We start from the raw sequence: 23,212 nt of genomic DNA, 5'->3' as shown, positions 1-23,212 counted from the left end.
AAGTGGAAATTCAATGTACCCAGGTCTGTATTTCAGCAAGAGATATGAATTATTCTAAATTGAAATAGTTTTGGTCTAATGTAGCTTTTCTGTAATTCTGAAATCCCACTACCTGTATAACACTAGGTTAGTATGCAGTTGCCATCTCAACACAGTATGCTTCATTGGTCTTACAGTTATTGGCTTCTGAGACTCAATTTTTGTCTGAGTGTTCCTCTCTCTATAGTCCACAGTTTTACCAAATACATTGGTAATTACTGTACAGTAAAAGGCAGCAAAAATCCTGATATTGATCACAACAAAACATATTACTAGTAGTAGGCACTACGGTAGGTACTGGTACCTAAACTAAAGTAACCAGTAATACATCAGTTATTACATTAAGCACTTTAAGTTACATTTATTTTGTTTATCTTTTCCCTGAAGACATTTTTATTTGGCTCCACGTCACTCAAATAATGGCTGAAGAAAAAAAAAGTATATTGAAATGGATAGTGGTGTGCTGGTTTACAGAGATTCTGTGCTATCTAATGTTTTACATAAGAAGGTATAATGCTTTGAATCTCTATTACAGATCATATAGTGAAAGTTTTGCAGATGTACCATAGTGATTTATATGGAATGTAGAAGGGCAGGATTAGACATGCAATAATGAGTACAACCATCAATGTATTTTCATAAAGGTTTTGTGCCATTTACACTTGTATAGTCTGATATAACACCATTATATATTTTGTTTATATGTTGTGTTATTGTTTTTTAAATGTTACAAACGTTATAAAAACTCAAATAAGGAACACCACAGTAAATGTTTCCCTATTAATTACAATCCTATTCATACTACCTACACAATCCACAATCTATGCAGGGGAGGGAACAACAGAGCAAGAGAAAAATCTGAATAACAATCTCATTACTTTCCATACCATAGGTTCCAATCAGCTACCGACAGGCTAAAAACCGACATACTGTATGCCAGACGAATACTTATTATTAGGAAAGTCCATGAACAGGCTCGTTTCACTTCCCTCTGTTACTCTCCATTCCAAACACTACATTTGTGTTCCCACTCCAGACACAAACCCTCAGGATGGATATTTATTATTCATTTACTCAGTACCTAATATGGCATAAAAGGTGAACGCCGTGGAGAAGCTACTAGTAAAGTGATAAATCAATTACAAGGTGTTAATCGATACTATATAAAACTTGCACTAATCAAATCAAAGTGTAAAAGTATAAAAAATAAAATATACAAGTGACAAATATGTGAAAGATAACAGGGTAATTATTGACCCTGTTACACATGCAGGTAGTATGGATAGGTTCTTTGTTAAGGTTTTGTTGTATTCATGATGACACAGTGCAGTGGTGCTTAGAGTAATTAGCTTTTAATGAAGAAAAGGCTAAAATATGCATGGTATCTATCTGAACCACTTAATTAAAACACTTTAAACATCTAGAACCACCACAGTTGACATACCATTGGCTAAAGGGCATGTTGTTTGCCGTCTCACACAATTTAGCTAATCTGAGCAAAGCTACCCATTAATTTAAGGACTGGGATCGTGTTAACACGATCATACGGAAGCGAGCTTCTAGGACCGCAATCATGTAAACATGATGAAAAAAAGCACGTTTTGATGACTTACAGGGCCACCGTACTTTGCAGTACAGGATTGAAACACATATAATTGGATAGGGGAGGGACTGACGTTCACTTCCTGATAGTTTTTTTTTTTTTTTCTTTCGTGTGACGTCACTGAGAGGGGCATTTAGTGTCTAAAGGGCGGAGACAGTTTACAGCAGCCTGGCAGAGACAAAAGCAGAAACAAAACATCACAGGAACTTGTTTAGACTGAATAAAAAAAGAGAAACACTGTACATCTGATGTATTTTACTTATTATATTAGAACATTTATTCTGTCTCATATACAGTATGTTTTTACAACATTTATAAATATCAAGAAACGAGTGGATATAAGCAGTTCTATTACACAAACTAAATGTATCAGGCATGATTTTCTTTTTCCTTATTACTGATAATGGGATGAATAACTATTATTTTATTTAAATTGTATTTATTTTGAGAAAATAATGGAGAGTATTGTCCATTATTGCTTATAAAGACCCTGAGAATAAACATGTATTATGTCATTGCAATCACTCAGGTGAAACAATGTCTTGTAATTTGCCCAAACATCAATATTTTTCTACAAAACTTTCAGGAAATATTGTAAGGTCCCTCGGGTCATAGAATTATATGTTTTTATACATGTACCTCTAAGCAGAATACATAATAAAAAATACTTAACTAAACAAAAATATTGGGTTGGGGGTGGGGGTGGGGGGGGGGGAATAAAGTAAAATGTTTGCATGGTTTCTGAAGTATTTTATAATGTATTTTAGAGTGTTCTCAAAAAAGGATACCATTTCCAAGATGCTATTGTGAATTTTTATAGAAAGAGAGTCAAATACAGCCAAAAAAACTGGTCCTGTGGGAGCATCCCACTGAAAAAGTCTTTTTGTAGACAATTAGGTGTTGACTTGATCCACAATCGCTAAAAATCTAAATCTAAAGGGAAAAATTTAAATCTAAAGGGAATCCATGCAAAATGACATCCTTTCCTGTAACCTATATATTTTCCATTGTTAACATTCTACTGTTCCATGTTCTCCCAATTAAAGTGAAAATCTTCCATCTACAGTATAAGAAATCTGCATAAACACAGTTTATTTTTAATGATTTTAAAGGATGGAGACACCAAGATAGACCATACGTCTTTGCATGGTTAATTATTGCACAAATATCTGAAACTACTATTATCTAATATCATTAACTGAATATTTATTAAAATAATGTAAAGATGTAATAGCAAAAGACGAAGAAGATGACAGAGGAGGAGGAAGAAACAGTGGAATGCATTTTAGTCAAAGGTAAGTATTACAAAGTGAATAGATACAAACATAGATCAAAGAAAATTCTATATTTAAACCTTGACAAATTACATGTATTATATCCTGATTCCCATATACAGTGCTGTCACATGTTTGTTCCCTTTGATTTTTTTTTTTTCAAATGATGGTAGAAATGCCCACATACATATCACACAGCAAAGTTCTTAACAGAGTAAGCCTTTGATTTAATATTTAGAATAGTGCTTTTCAAGCGAACGGTTCATTGGATTTGATTAGGTTATATATTCATTTCCATATTCCTAATGTAACCTTCAACACCAAAGGATAACTCATGGTACGATGAAATTAGCCCTTTTAGTAATAATGACTATGGCTGAGTGTGACAGAAATATGAGTTCTGGCTGTAAATCTCCCTCCTGACATGTGAGGGCACTAAGCAGCGAGGACAGAGTTCTTTTGACGGGCTGGACTGACAGTTCTTTCCCAGGTTGGGGAGTTGGCCAGTCTGGAAGAAGGCGAGTCTCTGTTGCAAGAACATATTGACCAGGAAGGTAAACAATGTAGCAGCCGCTGATTGTAAAGGCAGCTGCATTAGTTTACCAAGGGGTCATGCGTGACAGCATAAAAAGGGGACGGAGACTCGTAATCAGTTCCTTCGCTTGGGTTCAGAGACGCACAGAACTGGAAGGACCGGGAGAGTTCCCAAAAATTAAAAAAATTATTCGTGAGTGTTTTGTTTGTTTGTAGCACTGTTAGTAATTGTCTTTTGTTTGTAAATCCACTACACGGCTAACACATCTCCGGAGCTGTCACCTTGGGCCAGCACTACCCGGAACAACAACACCACAGTCACTGTTATTTGTTATCACCCACCTTGAGCACTACTGCACGCACCGGACTGGTGATTTGTGTTAGTAGTATTGTGGGAGTGGATAACGTGTTATTATTTGTTTGTGTTTACATATCGTTATTATTCTCCTGCCGAGCTTTACACAGGGGTGTATTGCTGGAGGATTATTGTTTGGTCGCCAGACCAGGATTTGTCTAATATTATTATTATTATTATTATTATTATTATTATTATTATTATTATTATTAATATTATTATTATTATTATTATTATTATTATTATTATTATTTATTTCTTAGCAGATGCCCTTATCCAGGGTGACTTACAGTCGTAAACAAAAATACATTTCAAAGAATCACAGTACAAGTATTAATACTATTAAGAGCAAGATAAAATACAATGACTTTGGTTCTAGCAAGTACAAGTACATGACAAAATACGATTCAATAACGGAGCAGATAGCAGTGTCAGTGATAGTTACATCAGGATATAATTAAAAACAAAATACTACAGATTAAATGACACTTGAAAGATTACAGTACTCTAAAGTACAGGATTAAATGCAATAAAATAGGGAGCAGTACAAGCAAGTAAAGCACATTTAAATAAGAGTGATAAGTGTCCAGAGGGAAAAGAGGAGTTTCTACAGGTGCAGTCTGAAGAGGTGAGTCTTGAGGAGGCGCCGGAAGGGACTGGGAAGTCCTGACATCTGTAGGAAGGTCATTCCACCACTGTGGGGCGAGGGTGGAGAAGGAGCGGGCTCTGGAGGCAGGGGAGCGTAGAGGATGTACAGCCAGTCTTCTAGTGCAGGAGGAGCGGAGAGGTTGAGTGGGGGTGTAGAGAGAGATGAGGGTCTGGAGGTAGCTGGGTGCAGTCTGGTCGAAGCATCTGAGTCTTGTTTAGAGAGGTTGAGTTTGAGGTGATGCGAGTGCATCCAGGAGGAGACAGCTGACAGACAGGTAGAGATACGGGAGGGGATGGTGGAGTCAGAGTATAATAAAAAGAACATTTCCAAATTGGATTACAGTTTTTCACTTGTGATTATTTCTGCACTGCGTCACCTCTGCATCTGTTCTTAATCAGAAGCCACTTTGCCACACTGAGTTTTTGCATTCAGGGACTGCCATAAAGTAGTCATTGCTCTGTATCAGCTTGTGGCTTTCACAGTGACAGATGGACATTAAAAAAATGAAATGGAGGGTTAATGCTGAGATCTGTACCGTGATGCTGATGCTAATAGATAATGGCATCTCCATCAGTCAAAAGGGTAGGTTGGATTTCTGTGTGTGTTGGGTCCCACCAGGTTTGAGACAGATATGTGACACAGCTCTGGTTCTGCTATCAGCCATTAACCCAGAGACTTCTTGGAGCAGATGGCCAGGGAGAAGATAGTGTTTCACAGGCACTTACAGCTTAACCAGCATCTAAGAATAAGATCCTGTTATGATCCCATTTCTGTTGCTGGATTGTACATCAGGTAGGTGTCTTATAAAAAGGCAAAAAGTGGCATCCCATAAGATCTTATTTGGATTCAGATATAGTGAATGGGAAAAGCCAGAGTGTAAATGTGGGAAGTTTTTGCTTTGCTCTTCAAAAAGACTAGTTTCTTCTATGGGATATATTAGTTCAAAATGTATTTCCCTTATCGGGAATACTATTAAACACTGGTGAACATGCTATTACTGACTAAATCTAATCTGCACGTTAGGATTTCTCTTGCTCACTTTCCAACAGAAAATACAAAATCTAAATATGCAGTAATCCGATCCAAGTGCTTGAGATTAAATGACGTTTTGTTTTCAATGTATTCATTTTATGAACAAGTTTATGTATAATATATAATTATGAATATATTTAGCATTTGGGCAATGTTACAGCATACTCTCTCTGGGTGTTTGGAAGGAGAAAGACCAAGAGAGATCTGGGAAAGAAAGACAGAAAGAAAGAAAGAAAACAAACAGCTACTCGTGCTGGGAGGACCAGCACAGTACTTGTTTTTGGAAAATTATTTGTGTGTGAGATTTGTTTTTGTTTACCCTTTTTATTTTGGCTCTGTGAGCTGTGGTTTTTGCATATCCTTTTTGATTTTTTTTTGTTATTGTATATATATTCAATAAATACGCACAGCAGCACTTTCAAATCCACAAGTACTTGTCTGCCTCTCTGTCAGCTTCCTGGTCTGGGGACATCACTACTGACGCCAACCGGTCACACCGACATTCAAATGAATAAACATGCTCTAGAAATGATTATGAAACTGACTTGCACTGTGAGAGGTGCTAGTTGTCAAGAAAGAGCCCTTTTTGAATGATTGCAATGATGGCTGTTTTAGGATCCAATACTTTTTCAACAGAATACAATACATCCAGTGTCTAAATTGCAAAAGGGCTGAAAGGGAAAGACGCTGGTAAATTCACAACACATAACAATGATGTTACTATAGTGTAATTGGTTGGCAAAATTATTTTAGGACTCTGGAGAAGGCATCAAGTTGGAAAGTTTTTTGCTTAAAATAATGTCTAAAGAAATATACATCAGTGAACCGTTGAGTAGACTTTGTAAAACACACAAGCTTATCTCCTCAGACTTTAAATTAAAGTATACTGAAAGAGTAGAAACCATAATGCGAATATATGATTTTTTGTGGCACCTTGCCAAGATATTGTTTTCTTTTATTGTTGACTTTTGCATCTGAACCACACTATAAAAAGTAATAATAATAAAAAAAATGCTTCCCATTACAATACTGACACAATCCACAGGAAATGTTCTTCTGTTTAGGTACAGGCATATGAAGTTACTGAAGTGACCTTCATTTGTTCTTTGCAAGCTGAGTAAATGGTTACTCTCTCGGGGGACCTTCCATGCTATTTGTGTCAATTCTACAGTGCTATAGCATAGCAGGGCTGTGAACAGACTGATATCCGATTTAAGATCAACCATTTAAAAAGACACCAGCTGTGCAATCATAAATTATACAGCACCGTTGCATAATATGTATAATCTTCATTTCCACCATTCTAAATGCACTTGAAACTCCAAATGAATGTACTTGTTTATTATTAGATAGAAAGTGTTTTTATTTTAAGTGCTGACTAATGATTTTGTTTTGTCACAGCATCATAACATACATGTGCTATGATCAGTGCAATCACTGTGTGAATCCGAATAAAAGCTCATATCTTTTTTTTTTTTTAACAATTATTTTTATTCATTTTGGAATGCCCAATTATTACACTATGTAACACATTTTTTGTTCCTGGGTAGTAAGTGTTATTTCCTAATTGCTTATGCCTCAAAAGTATAGAAAATGGCTATTAATCCCCACAAACTTTGCTTTTGTGACCAGGACAGTGATATTTTGAAATTTACCTATTTCCAATGAGAAAACGGGCACATTTGTGTCTTTTTGTTCACATAAAGTCAGAAAAAAACAACATATGAATCCAAATTAACATGAATTTATACTAAAGTAATACAAAAATGACTACAAAAGATTTAGAAGTGAGTAGTTTTTCGAGATTTACGATTATACTGTAAATCACTTTCACGAATCAGCCCCCAAATGTAGTCTCCCATCATGTTCTCATTATACTGTCCTTGGTAGCGGCGTTCAAAGTCCAGTATATCCTGGTGGAATCACTCGCCTTGCTCCTCCGAGTACGCTCCCATGTTCTCCTTGAATTTATCAAGATGAGCATCAAGGATATGGACTGAGAGACATCCTACAGCCCATTGTGCCGTAGTTCTTCACCAGAGTCTCAACCAGCTCCACATAGTTTTCGGCCTTGTGATTGCCCAGGAAGCCCCGAACCACTGCGACAAAGCTGTTCCAAGCCGCTTTCGCCTTACTAGTGAGCTTCTTGGGGAATTCATTGCACTCCAGGATCTTCTTTATCTGTGGTCCGACGAAGACACCGGCTTTGACCTTTGCCTCAGACAGCTTAGGGAAGAAGTCTTGAAGGTACTTGAAGGCTGCCGACTCCTTATCTAGAGCTCTGACAAATTGTTTCATAAGGCCCAATTTGATGTGCAGTGGTGGCATCAGCACCTTCCTGGGGTCCACCAGTGGCTCCCACTTGACGTTGTTCCTCCCCACAGAGAACTCAGTCCGCTGTGGCCAGTCCCGCCTGTGGTAGTGCGCCTTGGTGTCCCTGCTGTCCCAAAGGCAAAGATAGCAGGGAAATTTGGTAAAACCGCCTTTGGAGACCCATCAGGAATGCCACTATTTTGAAGTCTCCTATGACCTCCCAGCCGTACTCATCATACTTCAAGGCGTCCAGCAAGGTCTTGATGCTGTTGTAATCCTCTTTGAGGTGCACCGAGTGAGCCAGGGGAAGAGACAGGTACTTGTTACCATTATGGAGCAGCACGGCTTTGAGGCTCCTGGATGAGCTGTCAACGAAGAGGGGCCACTCATTCTGGTTACAGGCGATTCCGATTGCCTCGAAAAGACTGGTCACATTGTGGCAGAAGCAGAGCCCATCTTGACGGGTGAAGAAGCTGGAAAAAGGTTGGTGACGCTTCCTCTGATCTGCGACTTGCACACTTTCATCCAACAAGTTCCACTGCTTGAGCCTAGACGTCAAAAGCTCGGCATTGGACTTGGTGAGACCAAGATCTCTAATCAAGTCGTTGTGGTCTTTTTGGTTGGGGTAGTATGGGTTTCTCTCCTCAGCTCCACCTCTGAAATTGTCATCTGGATCTACAACGTCTTCCTCGCTCTCTGACTTGCTGCTCTCTTCCAAAGACGGCTGCTCTCTCTCCGGAGGAGTGGGTACGGGGAGCTCATGGCAGTGTGGCACCAGGGCGATGGATGAAGGAAGGTCTGGATACGTGATAGCAGGTGCATTCTTGCCAGTCCGACGTTTGGAAGGGTCCACCATGCAGAAGTAGCAGTTGCTTGAGTGGTCAGTGGGTTGCCGCCAAATTCTTGGGATAGCGAACTTCATGGCTCTCTTTTCCCCTCTGTACCATCCTACAAAAATACATTTATTTCACCCATGACTAATGTGTAAGAGATTCTCGCAACATTTTTCATATATGATATATTTTTTCAATAACATTGAAAATTGTAAAACATTTTAAAATTAAAAACTTTTACAATTTTAAAAATTTTAATAACATAAAATTCCGAGCAACAATTGTCCATCTTACCTTCCAGAGTTTTTTTTGCCGTGCTCGCAGGTGAAATGAGGTGCCCAGGGTTTGTCTTGATCCCCGACAGGCATGCCGAAATATGCCTTGTAGGCCTCACACATCTTAGCAGATGCTTCCATGGAGTACTTTTTCGCTCTTGTCTTGATAAATTGGCCGCAGACATAGCAAAATGCGTCTGCCGGATGCTTGCAGCCTCTTGATGCCATCTCAGAAAAATGCAAATATGTATCCAATTAGGCAGCTGGAACTAAACTGAACTGGTGGGCCTCTGTATTTATACTACTATTTATATTACTGGAAAGTTCTAGAAAGTTCTAGAAGTTACTCCAAGTTTATTCAGCACTGAATCTATCTGGAATGCTCTGGAAAATAGGTAAATTTCAAAATATCACTGTCCTGGTCACAAAAGCAAAGTTTGTGGGGAATAATACCTACTAATACCTACTACCCAGGAAAAAAAAAAAAAAATGTTACACGGTGTTATTCAACCTGGCTCCCCGCTGCAACCCCCGAATCAACTCAGGAGAGACAAAGACGAGCACTCGTGTTCTTGAGTGCCGTCAGCCATCCGCTTTTTTCGCTCTGCAAGCCCACCGTGCAGCCATATTCAGAACTTACAGCGTCGGAGGACCACGCAGTTCTGAATTGTGTACAGGCCGGCCTGCAGGTCCCCGGCCAGCCACAGGGGTCGCTGGTGTGCGGTGAGCCAAGGACTCCCCAGCCGACCTAACCCCTACCCTGACCCTGACAGCGCTTGGCCAATCGTGTCCTGCCCCCTGGGAACTCCCGTCCACGGTCGGCAGTGGCATAGCTTGGATTTGAATCTCCAAGCTATGGGGTGCATCCTTCACTCTGGGTGGAGTGCCTTTACAGGATGTATCATTTGTGAGCCCCAGAAGCGCCTATCTTGAATTACTGAGATGGCTTTACTATTATATACAAAATAACAATGCAGTGGCAGTATAATGCCAAAGCCATTATTTTGTACCAATAGCTCTATGGAAGCTCAAAGCCAGCTACAACTGGTGCTTACTGGTGAGCATTAACATAAGCAACTGTTATCACAACCCATTATTTCATCAAAGAAGTGGGAATTTAGAATTATAAAAAACTTGATTGTCCTGTGCTGAGCAATAAGTACAAACAAATACTCACGATGAGTATGGCAAGTTATCTGAGTATGCTTTTTTTCTGTAAAAAATGCATTAAAATAGCTCCTGGTTCCAATAATGCAGTGCAGTCTAGAAATAGAGAGTCAATCCAGGGGGGGAAGAGGAGTGACCATTAGCAGTATGACAGTCTCGGAACTAAGCAAAGCATTAGACATTTATCACTGTCTCAGTGGAGCAGAGCTGCTGTCATCAAACTGTTATACACTTTCACTTTGAAAAAGGGATTTACCAAAGATAGAACACACTGTATTAAAAACATTTTTTTTTTTAGCTCATATTAGTTTTATCTGGAGCCTATTGTGAGCCTTAAAAATGTCAAAGAAATAAAAAGTATTGTCTTAAGATGTTTTGTGTTTTTTGGACGGGGGGTGACCTGTGTGGGATATAGTTAGGGCAGTGGTCCTCACAGTAATTTGGGCACGAGCATAAATTGATCTTACTTGGCTGTTTGCGGACACGCTGACTATTGCGACATATACAGTATATATATATATATATATATATATATATATATATATATATATATATATATATATATATATATATATATTAAAAACATACAAATTCAAATCACAGTTATTCTTGGCTCGCTCTGATAAGGCCAAATCTCAGGCAGTAATTGGGCATGCTGCTCTTATTCTTTAAACAATTTATATAAAATACATAATGCAACTATTTTTAAATAGCATGTTTAAACAAATAACCATGAATAAACTAAAATGAAAGAGGATAGCTAGTGTCTCACCTTGTTTCAATTTGGCAAATTTGTCAACACTACGCTGTTTTAAAGAGCGCTCATCTCCAGTACAATTATTCAGAGAAAGTGGATTCGTAACTAAATCTACTACAGTGTTTCCCTTGTCTGGTGAAATTAAAAAATATATATAGAGAAAATTAAATTCTAAATACTGAAATGTATTATTTTTCTCAATAACAGTCGCCGAAATTCAGTGCTTACCCGGCATATTAACACCCCGCCTCTGCTCATGAATGATTGGACAGTTGTCAAATCTTTCACTTTCCCATTGGCTACTCACTCCCCTTCAGTTTTCATGCTGAATACCATGAACAGCCTCTGCTAGCTTATGATTGGACAGCTGCGTAAAACTTGGCAGATATTTGACTCTACTATTGGTTAAACTTACTGTCAGTACCTGCAACTTAAAGAGACACAGTTTATGTCCCACCCAGCTAACTTATGATTGGGCTACCGCAGAGAAAATGCAGATATTCAACTGGCTGATCGTATCGCAGAGGCCCTTCAGGAAAAAAAAAAAATATGTCGAGTACAAGCACAGCATAAGCGAGCAGCACTGTCACCACACTGCTGTGACACTTTTGTTGGAAAACGTGTTTAAAGCTTTATTTATTTTCCCACGCTGCGACCCGCCAGAAATGTGTTCACGACCCATAATTTAATAACAGCTGCCGCGGGCATGATGACCTGGCTTCGCAGGCACGAATTTGAGGACCACTGAATTAGGACTTCTGATTTTTAGTTTTAACTGATAAAAACCGATAAAACACCCCCGATACAAAAAAAATTAAATTGGTGTATAGCCAATAAACACCGGAAAAACACTTGAAATGGTTACTCAATTCATGTTGACTTCACCCCTTTCCCATTTAATAAAAAAGAATACTACAAAAAAATACCTTGCCCAGTGCAGTTGGGCAATGTCCCTCCATCCTGACTTCGATCTGAATGCTTTAAACCAACCCCAACTATTGAGTGGCAACAAATTCCTACATTTCTATTGGAGACTCTGCTTGCGAGATTATATTATGAAGCTATATTACGATTAGAATTAGAAGGATTTAAAACAAAATTTCAAATTGTGCCGAATTGTAAAAAATGCCTAGAAACACAAAAAAAACAGAAGAATGTACCCGTGACCATAAGGATTTCATTGAGGAAGACGGCAAAGGAAAGAAGGTACAACTTAAGTGTGCAAGTACTGTTGAGTTATTATACATATTGTGACGGAAGAAAAAGCCCCATTTTGGAAAGCAACTGAAAACAAAAATGTCATACAGTATATGAAAAGCAAAAATCCAGAAAAACAAATAAAATATGTTTGTGTTATCTCGAAAATAGCTAAAAATAAGTACTGAAAAATTAAATTGTGTGTAGGCTACCATATTTTACTTTACCAAGCCCCCTTTTTCATCAGAAATACAACAAGTATGACTTTCCTAAATAAGATTTTTTTTAAGGTTACAGATTTAATAAGCAGTCACTTTTTCTGAGCTGTCTCTTCAATTGTTGTATACACCTCAATAAGCAGTATGTTCACACAATCACACTTCAACAGACTACATTTAACACCACTCCCACCCCCTAAAACAACAGAAATCTCCAAATAACTAGTACTTACATAATAATAATCAATACATAATTAAAATGACACATTATGACTTCAAAACAATCAACATCTTTGTTAAATAAATGCTAAAGCAGTGTCTGGACATTTTACTGCTTGAAAATAAGTGCTCAAAATGCATTATTGGCCTCGTCCACATCCGACAACATCATAGAAGTATGATAAATGGGTTCACTATACACCCTGAAAACTTGCAATGCCTCTATGTTGTGTAAAATATATATATAAAGACATGTAGTTATAAAAGGTAAGCAATAAGTTAGTAAACAGTATTATCGTGTATTTCAGAAGACCACATCCTGACACTGAAATATCACACATCCATTAAAAAAACAACCATTCAATATATATAGCCAGAAACAGCCTTGTTAGAGATGCATTTACTGTCATTCCATTAGACAGTCATTCAGTCATAAAGCCCTTTTCTATTTGATATAGTCTCTGAGTACTGCCACACAGTAAGTTTAATCAATAGCTGGATGCACAAAATTAATCTATTTAATGGATTTCAGGTTCAGCTGACTTATGTCATGGGGTTACCTGGCACTTCTGGCAAACTGCTTTATTTTACATTATAATATTGTTAAAACAATTTCAATTTCCAGTTGGCTGGTAACGTGTAACAGGTCAGGGAAGAGAACATATTGATTTGTGTTATTTTAGCTGTCTAGGATGGTTTGTTATACACACACACACACACACACACACACACACACACAGGTTATATTGTGCTTTTTCAACTTATCACAGCACACCATCTCAAGTGGTTTCAGGAGATATGTGGTTTCCCCAGGCAATTTGTGTGTTCTGCTGCCACCGAACAAAATTAGGATAAATTACCTGGTAAATGCATGTGGTTACCTATTGTTATCACTGGAATGAAGTAGTATCCTGTTGCTATTTTTAGACAAGCTATCAGTTCGAACTAAATGCAGGTTATTTAGAACACAGTATAAAAATATGGGCACAAAGTTGTCCCCATTTTATATATGCGAGAAATCAAGTAAAATGCAAAGAATGCAACTTGGTGTTGTTATATACTGTGTATATATATATATATATATATATATATATATATATATATATATATATATATATACATACATACACGTGTGTGTGTGTGTGTTAGCACAATTAGTAACCCAACATATGTGAAGGGTTAAAATACATATTAGTTAAACAACTAGTATGAAAATGCTCGAGTATGTCTGTGTAAGCTATGTTGAAATATGGATAGGTAAGTCAGCGTTTTACAAGGACATTGCACTTTGGCTGAGTGCCGAGAACATCTTGTGTGTATCGAGAACATCTTGTGATACTTTGTTTCCTTTTAAGATGAATATACGTTCTGCTGCACGCACACACTATTTTGTCTTGTTTGTGCATTACTATAAAAAGCTGTACCTTGCTGCCTGCGACGTGTTGTCTCTCCAGATATCTGCTTGAATAAAACTACTTTCTTTATCATCGACTCTTGGAGATTGAATTCATTTCCCATCCCTACAATTTGGCGTAGTCGGCAGGATACTGCACTGCGGTCTGAGATGTTTCTGGTCCTTGCGATGTGCATTTGCACAGTACTACAAGAGTGCGTAATAGCAATTCTGTTTTTGTGTATGACACAGACCATTTTTTAACCATGTTGCAGTGTCTAATTAAATACGGGACTTCCCTTGAGTTGTATGATAGTTGGTGTAAGTTTTTGTTGTATTTGTGTTGTGTTTTTGTTGTGTCAATTGACCATAGAGGATCATAAGTACAGGGTATGGAGATCAGATCATAAGTACAGGGTACGGAGATCAGATCATAAGTACAGGGTACGGAGATCAGATCATAAGTACAGGGTACGGAGATCAGATCATAAGTACAGGGTACGGAGATCAGATCATAAGTACAGGGTACGGAGATCAGATCATAAGTACAGGGTATGGAGATCAGATCATAAGTACAGGGTACGGAGATCAGATCATAAGTACAGGGCATGGAGATCAGATCATAAGTACAGGGTACGGAGATCAGATCATAAGTACAAGGTACGGAGATCAGATCATAAGTACAGGGTACGGAGATCAGATCATAAGTACAGGGTACGGAGATCAGATCATAAGTACAGGGTACGGAGATCAGATCATAAGTACAGGGTACGGAGATCAGATCATAAGTACAGGGTACGGAGATCAGATCATAAGTACAGGGTACGGAGATCAGATCATAAGTACAGGGCACGGAGATCAGATCATAAGTACAGGGCACGGAGATCAGATCATAAGTACAGGGTACGGAGATCAGATCATAAGTACAAGGTACGGAGATCAGATCATAAGTACAAGGTACGGAGATCAGATCATAAGTACATGTATTTGCTTGCGATTGTAAGTCGCCCTGGATAAGGGCGTCTGCTAAGAAATAAATAATAATAAATAATAATAATGGAGATCAGATCATAAGTACAGGGTATGGAGATCAGATCATAAGTACAGGGTATGGAGATCAGATCATAAGTACAGGGTATGGAGATCAGATCATAAGTACAGGGTATGGAGATCAGATCATAAGTACAGGGTATGGAGATCAGATCATAAGTACGGGGTACTGAGATTCGTCAGTACGGGGTACGGAGATCAGATCATAAGTATATTCAAACAACTCATATTGTTTGAATATGTTTGTATGTTAATAATATATGTTTGTATATGTATTCTGTGTCTAATGGTGATCAATGAATTGATAATATTGGTTGGCCTTAAGCATACCAGCTGAGCCAATTAAAAATTGACAAATATGACTCTTATTGATAAAGGGAACAGTGTCGTACCTAGGGATATTTTGAAGTTAGTCGCAAAATAGGATAAACTTGCTACAATAACTGCCACCAAATAGTGGGGCAGATGAAGGTATTGGCATCAACCTTAGTTAAAGCCCTAAGTGCACTAAACGACGTGTACATTTGGAGTAATAAAACAGCGAAATTAAGTATATAGGATGGCATAGGATAAGCCGATAGTGTAACTGTCCACACCAAGTGGAACTGATAAGGAGTAATTGAACCATAAACTCCAGTTAAAGCCAATAGGTGCACATACAAAAGTCTAAATTTAATGTGCAAAGAAACAAAACCACTCATTAAAGTGCATGTCCAGAGAAGGAGTGCTTTTTGCTTTCTTAGAATAATAACTAAAAACTAAGTAGAGACAACAGAGTAGCAAAATGGTTGAAAACGGCAACTCTGCAATTAAAGGGAAAGGTGGAGAAAGACGGATGGTCAAGTATTCAGAGTCATGAACAGCAGAGAGAATGGTTGAAATAAAAGAAAGACAAATTGGAACGGGCATGTGTAATTATGGAATGTAGAGGTAGAGTATTGCGTAAGGCTTACTCAAGAGTTTTGCGTGTGTGTGTCTAAGTGTAGTTTTGTTTTGTTTTGTATGGTGTTGGGTGCATTGTCTACTCCAGGATGTCAGAAGACAAAAATGAGAATGACGAGAACATGGAGCATAGATTATGTTGCAAATGGTAAAAAAGGGAGTCTATGTGCAGAATAGCAATTAACCTGTTATCACAATAGGGCAGTAATGCATAGACAGAAACGAGAAAGAAAAAATAAAGTTAAACAAGCTAATTGTGTGCGAGCGATGTGGCAGACTGTCGAGGAGTTACACACGTGATATGATTTTACAAAGGAAAATTGTAAGTAATTGTCTGTTGGGAATAAAAGTTTGAGAGGGCAAGTCAAGCAGTTAGAAACAATTACAAGTACTACTTTGGTTGATAGGCAATTGTCTGCTACACAGCAATTGGAAATGTGTATGGAAAACGCAACGCAAAGACAACAATTGATAGATTGCCAGAGCAAGATAATTAATTTGGAATCAAGTTTGGAAAATGCACAGATAGCCTATTAAGAGCTATGGATAGTGTCAGGCTGTGCAGGGTCTGTGCCTTGCTGCCTTGCAGATTCAAAGAAAAAGAGCATGATCTTATTTGGGCATAGGAATGCTTTGTTCCTTTAGAAAGGAATCTAGCGAGCCAATTGAATAAAATTACTTCTTCTTAGGATATTTAAGTGTCAAACCAAGGGAATTTGAATAATGTTTAAATTATGTTACAAGCAATGGCAAAATACAGATACATAGCTGTTTTCTGTTAAGAGTGCTGTTTAGCTGAACAACTTGATACTAGGAGAAAGGGGGATGAGGTCAGCACAGAGAGAGAGAGAGAGAGAGAGAGAGAGAGAGAGAGAGAGAGAGAGAGAGAGAGACAGAAGGTCGCTGTTACACAGACTGTGTTGGAATAAACTTTTAGAATCAGAATCTCATCAAGCAGCTTCTTGAAGGATCCCAGGGTGTCAGCTTCAACAACATCACTGGGGAGTTGGTTCCAGACCCTCACAATTCTCTGTGTAAAAAAAGTGCCTCCTATTTTCTGTTCTGAATGCCCCTTTATCTAATCTCCATTTGTGACCCCTGGTCGTTGTTTCTTTTTTCAGGTCAAAAAAGTCCCCTGGGTCGACATTGTCAATACCTTTTAAAATTTTGAATGCTTGAATCAGATCACCGCGTAGTCTTCTTTGTTCAAGACTGAACAGATTCAATTCTTCTAGCCTGTCTGCATACGACATGCCTTTTAAACCGGGGATAATTCTGGTTGCTCTTCTTTGCACTCTTTCTAGAGCAGCAATATCCTTTTTGTAACAAGGTGACCAGAACTGAACACAATATTCTAGATGAGGTCTTACTAATGCATTGTAAAGTTTTAACAATGGGAGGACAGCTAGCGTCTCACTTGGTTTCAATTTGGCAAATTTGTCAACACTACTTTGTTTTAAAGATCACTCCTCTCCAGTACAATTATTCTGAGAAAGTGGATTTGTAACTAAATCTACTACGGTGTTTCCCTTGAACTGCTATAGTAAACCAATATGAAAGGGATATTACTGATTTACTACCAGAGAATCATAGAGCTCAATTACAAGCAAACACTGAAGGTGGCTTAGGGATAGAATGGGCTGCTGAAGTTTGGGACACTGTATTCACCCATCCATTCCGGGGCCCTTATTGCACCACACACTTACAACCAAGGGCAATGATAGCTGTCTGACATTTAGCAATGCAACAAGGTAATCATGTATATATGCTAGCCACTGTAGGTTGGGTGGGTAATAATTAATAATATTATTGTATGTACTTGTGATGGGAAACTTAACACTATACTAATTTGCAATGGCTTGCTATTGTTACACCTCTTAAAGGCTTTCAGCAGCTTGTGCAGCAGAACCGTACTCACTGGTGTATTACTTCTGATCGCACTCACCTTTCCATACAACATAGGCAATGTTCCACCAATATCTCATACTGCATAGGTTCTAAAACCATATATGCTTTACCATGCTTTGTGGACTCCCTCCGGGACTCTTGTTCACTCACCACTCCTCCAAACGATACAGAAGATGAAAACTGCTCTGGACAATGCTCACCACAAAGCAATGATGGCTGAGGTACATGCTGATATGGCGCAAGCTGGCACCAAGATTATCAGATCACATGCCTCTTCCTCAGGATGGGGTTTTGGACCAGGGGCAAAGGTCGAGTTGCCTCCTTGGGGTCCTTTGTCACCCTTGTTCTGGTGTTCTCTCTGTACTGTCGAATGTGCTGCACTCTCTGTCCAACAAGTAGTATGAAAATGCTTTAGTATGTCTGTGTAAGCTATGTTGAAATATGGATAGGTGAGTCAGCGCTTTACAAGGACATCACACTTTGGCTGTGTGTGCCGAGAACATCTTGTGATACTTTGTTTCCTTTTAAGATGAATATACCTTCTGCTGCATGCACACTCTATTTTGTCTGGTTTGTGTATTACTATAAAAAGCTGTACCTTGTAAATACGTGTCAGATAAGCATTAGCAGACTGCCTGCGACGTGTTGTCTCTCCAGATATCTGCTTGAATAAAACTACCTTCTTTATCATCGACTCTTGGAAATTGAATTCATTTTCCATACAATATGTTATTGCGGAAATAGCTGAAAGGCAGCTGCAACCACATGTTGAAAGCTTACCTAGCTAGGTTAAAGATACAACACATTTTAGGATTAATAATATAAAGGTTAAACTTCCACAGAATTATTTAGCATGGATGTAAAATCCCTGTACCCCAGTGTTCCCAGGCATGAAACTTGACAAGCATGTAAAGAGGCACTGGAAAATAGAATAGATAAGAACACGATACCTACGGAAGAAATATTAAATATGATCAAGATAGTTTTAGAAAATAGTTATTTTACATTTGGAAATAGAAGTTACAAACAGAATGATGGCTCAGAAATAGGCTCAGAGTTAGGTATGCATTTTGCAATCACATATATGGGTAAATGGGAGGAAATGTTATTGAGTAAACTAGAAAATAAACCATTAGAATACATAAGATATGTGGATGACATATTTGGAATATTGACACATGGAGAAGAATCTCTTGTATAATTTAATAAATTAGCAAATTATATCCATCCTAACATTTTGGTGGATTTAAGGTGGACAAAATCTGAAATTTAATTCTTAGACACCTTGGTTAAACTTGATCAAGGATCTATTAAAACAGATCTTTACTCAAAACCTACTGATAAGCATTAGTACCTACACATGTCATCTGCACATCCTATCTATACTAAAAGAGCAACCCCTAAAGGACTGGGTATAAGGATAAAAAGAATCTGTTCTGATGAGAATGACTACAAAAAACTAAGAAATGAATTAAAAATAAATCTTAAGAAAAGAGGATATAAAGAATACATTATTTAGAGAGAATTGAGAAAAGTTGACAAACTCAGTAGGAATGAACTACTTGATTATAAGAAAAGGGAAGAGAGGGTAAGAGAGTACCATTAATAATTACTTATTCTAAATTATTACCCAATGTTTCAAAAATAGTTTGGAAGCATTTACGTATGATTCATAATTCAGAAGAAATGAAAAACATATTTCCGAAAGCACCAATCATAGCTTTTAGAAGGGATGCAAATTTAGCTGACATTTTAGTCCACAGTAAACATTTCACAGGGTGAGAGCTGGGGCTGGAGTGAAAGGTTGTTACTTGGAGAGGTAGTTTGAGGAGTGGCCTCAGGGGATAGGATAGGAAAGGAAAGAGGTTCCCGACCGGCGGGAGCCTTCTTAGCCAGAGAAGAGAGAGCGGCCTTGAAGGCAGGCTGTTCAGCAGCTTCGGGAACCAGAAAACACATAACATATATAGGGATAGGGAACTGGAAATAGAGCCCAGTCTCAATTTGAGGAAGACAAAGAGCAGGAGCTGCTAAAGGATAGAGTGTGTGGCCGGGGGTCCCCACTGACTCACGTGGTGAGAACCCCCTCGACGGAGGTTGGGAAAGTGAGCCTCACTTACCCCCAAAGGTTGGACTTTTTGACAAAAGAATGGGTAGAGACGAAATTATGTGTTTACCTGCCGCACAGTGGAGAGGAAAAAAAAAACCTAGGGGGGAAAACCTCTGGTGGACCCAGCGGATCAGGTAGCCCCCACTCCAGACATGCCAACAAATTTTTGGTGAGCTGCAGCTATATCGGAAACAGATGTGCATATGTATGATTCTACTGCTGAGGAGGACCAGCGCCCTAGTGTCTTAATTAGATGCTGATTGATGTTGGCTTTTGCTGCTGAGTCAGCTGTTCCAATTCTAAAGGAGTGAGGAGTGTAGAACTGAGGAGAAAAGCCTGCTTTTCTTGATTAGAATAAAACCGTTGGCTTTAGAAAATGCTGCAAGGTAGATTAGATTTGATTATTGTGATCAATAGTCCACGTGATTGGAATGTTTATCCTAAATGCTCTGATGCTGTATCATGCCAACACCTGAAATCTGGCGATCTTCTATAATATTGCTGCAAATCTGTGTAGAAAGAGAATAACGGTGGATTGTATTTGGACAGCGGAAAGTAGAATGGGCGGTGGATGCACAGAGTCCATGGGCGCTGGCTCACAAACCGCTGAAAACACAGTTAAAAGAGGTCTAAAATCAAGGTAAAACCAATCGCCAAAATGGTTATCTGCTGATAAGATGGTGCCGGCTCCACGATGTAGAATAAAGCATTGCTCCAGCTCTTGATGGCAGTGTGGAAGTTAATGTTGCGTGACTTCAGTGTAACATTGATATCTTTACCTACAATTATTTATTTGTTAGGAGAGAGGGTGATACCTGATACAAGGGGCTGTTGAAATTATGGGTGACTCGTCAGTACAGGCAAGTGAAGCATGGCTTGCTATCTGACTATCTATGAAGACATTTTACATAGTCTTTATTTATTATTAATTAAAAAATATATTGAATAGATATTTTAGGACAGTTAAGCATGTATATAAATAAGTTAACATAGGTCCACGAGACACGCCTGTAGTTGATTTCAATGTCACGAATTCGGCAAGTTGAAATTATAGTTGTGAAAACGCAGCGGCAGGAAGCTGTAAGATTGTGCAGTACTGAGGCACAGAGCTCACAGGGCATCATGAATCTGCCTGGTAACACTCCCAGTAGTCACTCAATTGGGGCGTTGCCGTGGTAACCATGGCCTGTGAGGTACCAGTGAAAAGTTGCAGCGCAGCAGTGACGTTGGAGTTTATTTTTTTTTTATTTTTTTATTTTTTTAGTAATGGTTTGTTTTGAAAATGATATCATGCGAGTAGGCTTCACGTAATACATTACAAAGCATGAAACTAGAACGAGAACAAAGCTGGGGTTCCCACGTTGAACTGGGAATTGAAACCAAATTAATGTCCTTACCATTATGATTTTGTGTCGGCTGCTGAATGTAAGTAGCAGTGAATTGCTAAATCAGGAACTCACATGGGGAACAGATGCAAGCGAGATGATTGACAGATCTACTGTGGAGGCGGGCATTGACAGAGCAGAGGCTGCAATGAAGTCTGCAAGGAGACGAGAGAGTAACAGAATTGTGTGATTCTGTTATCGAATGACCAGGTGGGGAGGGACACGACTGCTGCTTTAACACTGAATTTCTACGGAGGAGAACATACATTTACAAAAATAGCTTTCAGAATCTTGTTGATGTACCAATCTTTAAGGAAAAGTCGGGTAGGGTCGCCTGTGTGTGGTTGTTTGCAGGCGTAGGAAAAAACAAACAAAGCTTCGCAATAGATGTTGAGGGCAAGGCGATTGCTGCAGACGGGAATGTTGATGCCTTTGTCGAAACAGAGCTTTAAAAAGTTTGGCGGAGGGCCGATCCTTAGTTTAATGGAAACGCAGCGGAGGTTAAATGGAGCGGCGCTTTGAACGGTGCGGCTGGAGAAATAGTTGCAGGCTTCTCTGGTGATGCAGCTGATGCAGCGAGAAAGAAAGAAGCTGAAGGACGAGAAAAATCTTCAGAGCAGATAGGAAAATTGATCTAAATCATCTGAGTCGGACAAGAGAACGAGAAGACCAAGTTCAGACATTAGTAAAGAGAGAAAGTTTAAGCACGTTGAGTCTGAGCGATTGCTAGACAGCGAAAACACTAGATGAGAAAACAAACTGAAAACGCTAGATAGCGAGCTGTGCGAGATTCAGACTTAAATAGGAGAAGATTGACAGGGAAAGCAGGGTTGAGTCCCGGATCTTGTCCCTGAAATAAACTTTGAAAATCATCAAAGAATACAATTCATTACAGCTTTGATACATTACAGAACTATAGGAATCATTAAACTTCAAAAATTCTGTAAAATGTTTCTATACTTTGATACTTGCTGTTAAGGAATTGTAATAATATGCAATTGACATGAATAAAATAAAAGTTCTTAGCTGCTCAATAACATAGATAGGATCTCCAGCCCTTACTGACAAAATAGAAGAAAAATCAAGAACAAGGTTACTTTTAATTTGCTTAACTGCAACAATTTAAAGCTCCATCTAAGGTTTTGGTGGTCTGAATAATTCTGTAACTTTCATTTGCCTCGGTCTGATGGTCTTTATTTTTTGGCAGCTAAATCTCGTAGCCATTTTAGCAGCAGAAGCTGTGTGCATAATACACCACACGTAATTCATCACGTTTACAGGTGTGTTCGGTTGATTTGACAGCACGGTTGATCAAATATCGGATAATTGACTCTGTATGTAAGGTATAAACCATGACGGGCCGTGCGGTTCCCATGATATATACCACCCCAGAAGTGGTATATATCATCGGAACCACACGGCCTGAAGTGGTTTATACCGTTTATAACACGGCTACCTGTCATTTGTGGGAAGAAAAATAATTTAAATAATTAAAACACATTTAAATTAAGACAAAAACAGAAATATTTATTGTGTATACATCCACAGTGTAATATTTTCCCAAATTTAATTGAATTTAATTCATTGTTCGCTTATTAAAAATAAAGTGCACACGTTAGTTTATTGTGAATTTCTGCATCAAAAGTGCCATCTCACTAGAAATTGGAGGACTGAATACAAGCTGTGATGATGGGCGGAGTTTCAAATTACACTATGGAAGTAAGGAGAGCAGCTGCGATGGAGACTGAAGCCGGATCTTGAAGTGAGTTTGTGAACTCGTTATATGCGAGGCACACATATTCTAGCACATTTTCATCCTTTTGGATCTCAAAATATGTTTTTGTTAGTTGTCGGACATCCTCGCATCCAAGTCATGCCAGATTAAGTTGACTATCGAACCAACTTTATGCACCAATCCGACCGCGGTGTCAGGTGACAGTACCTCAGTTTCCCGCAGATGCT

Source organism: Acipenser ruthenus, chromosome 3 (assembly GCF_902713425.1).
Source record: "Acipenser ruthenus chromosome 3, fAciRut3.2 maternal haplotype, whole genome shotgun sequence".
NCBI classification, from domain to species: domain Eukaryota; kingdom Metazoa; phylum Chordata; class Actinopteri; order Acipenseriformes; family Acipenseridae; genus Acipenser; species Acipenser ruthenus.
This window is presented reverse-complemented; position numbering follows the sequence as displayed.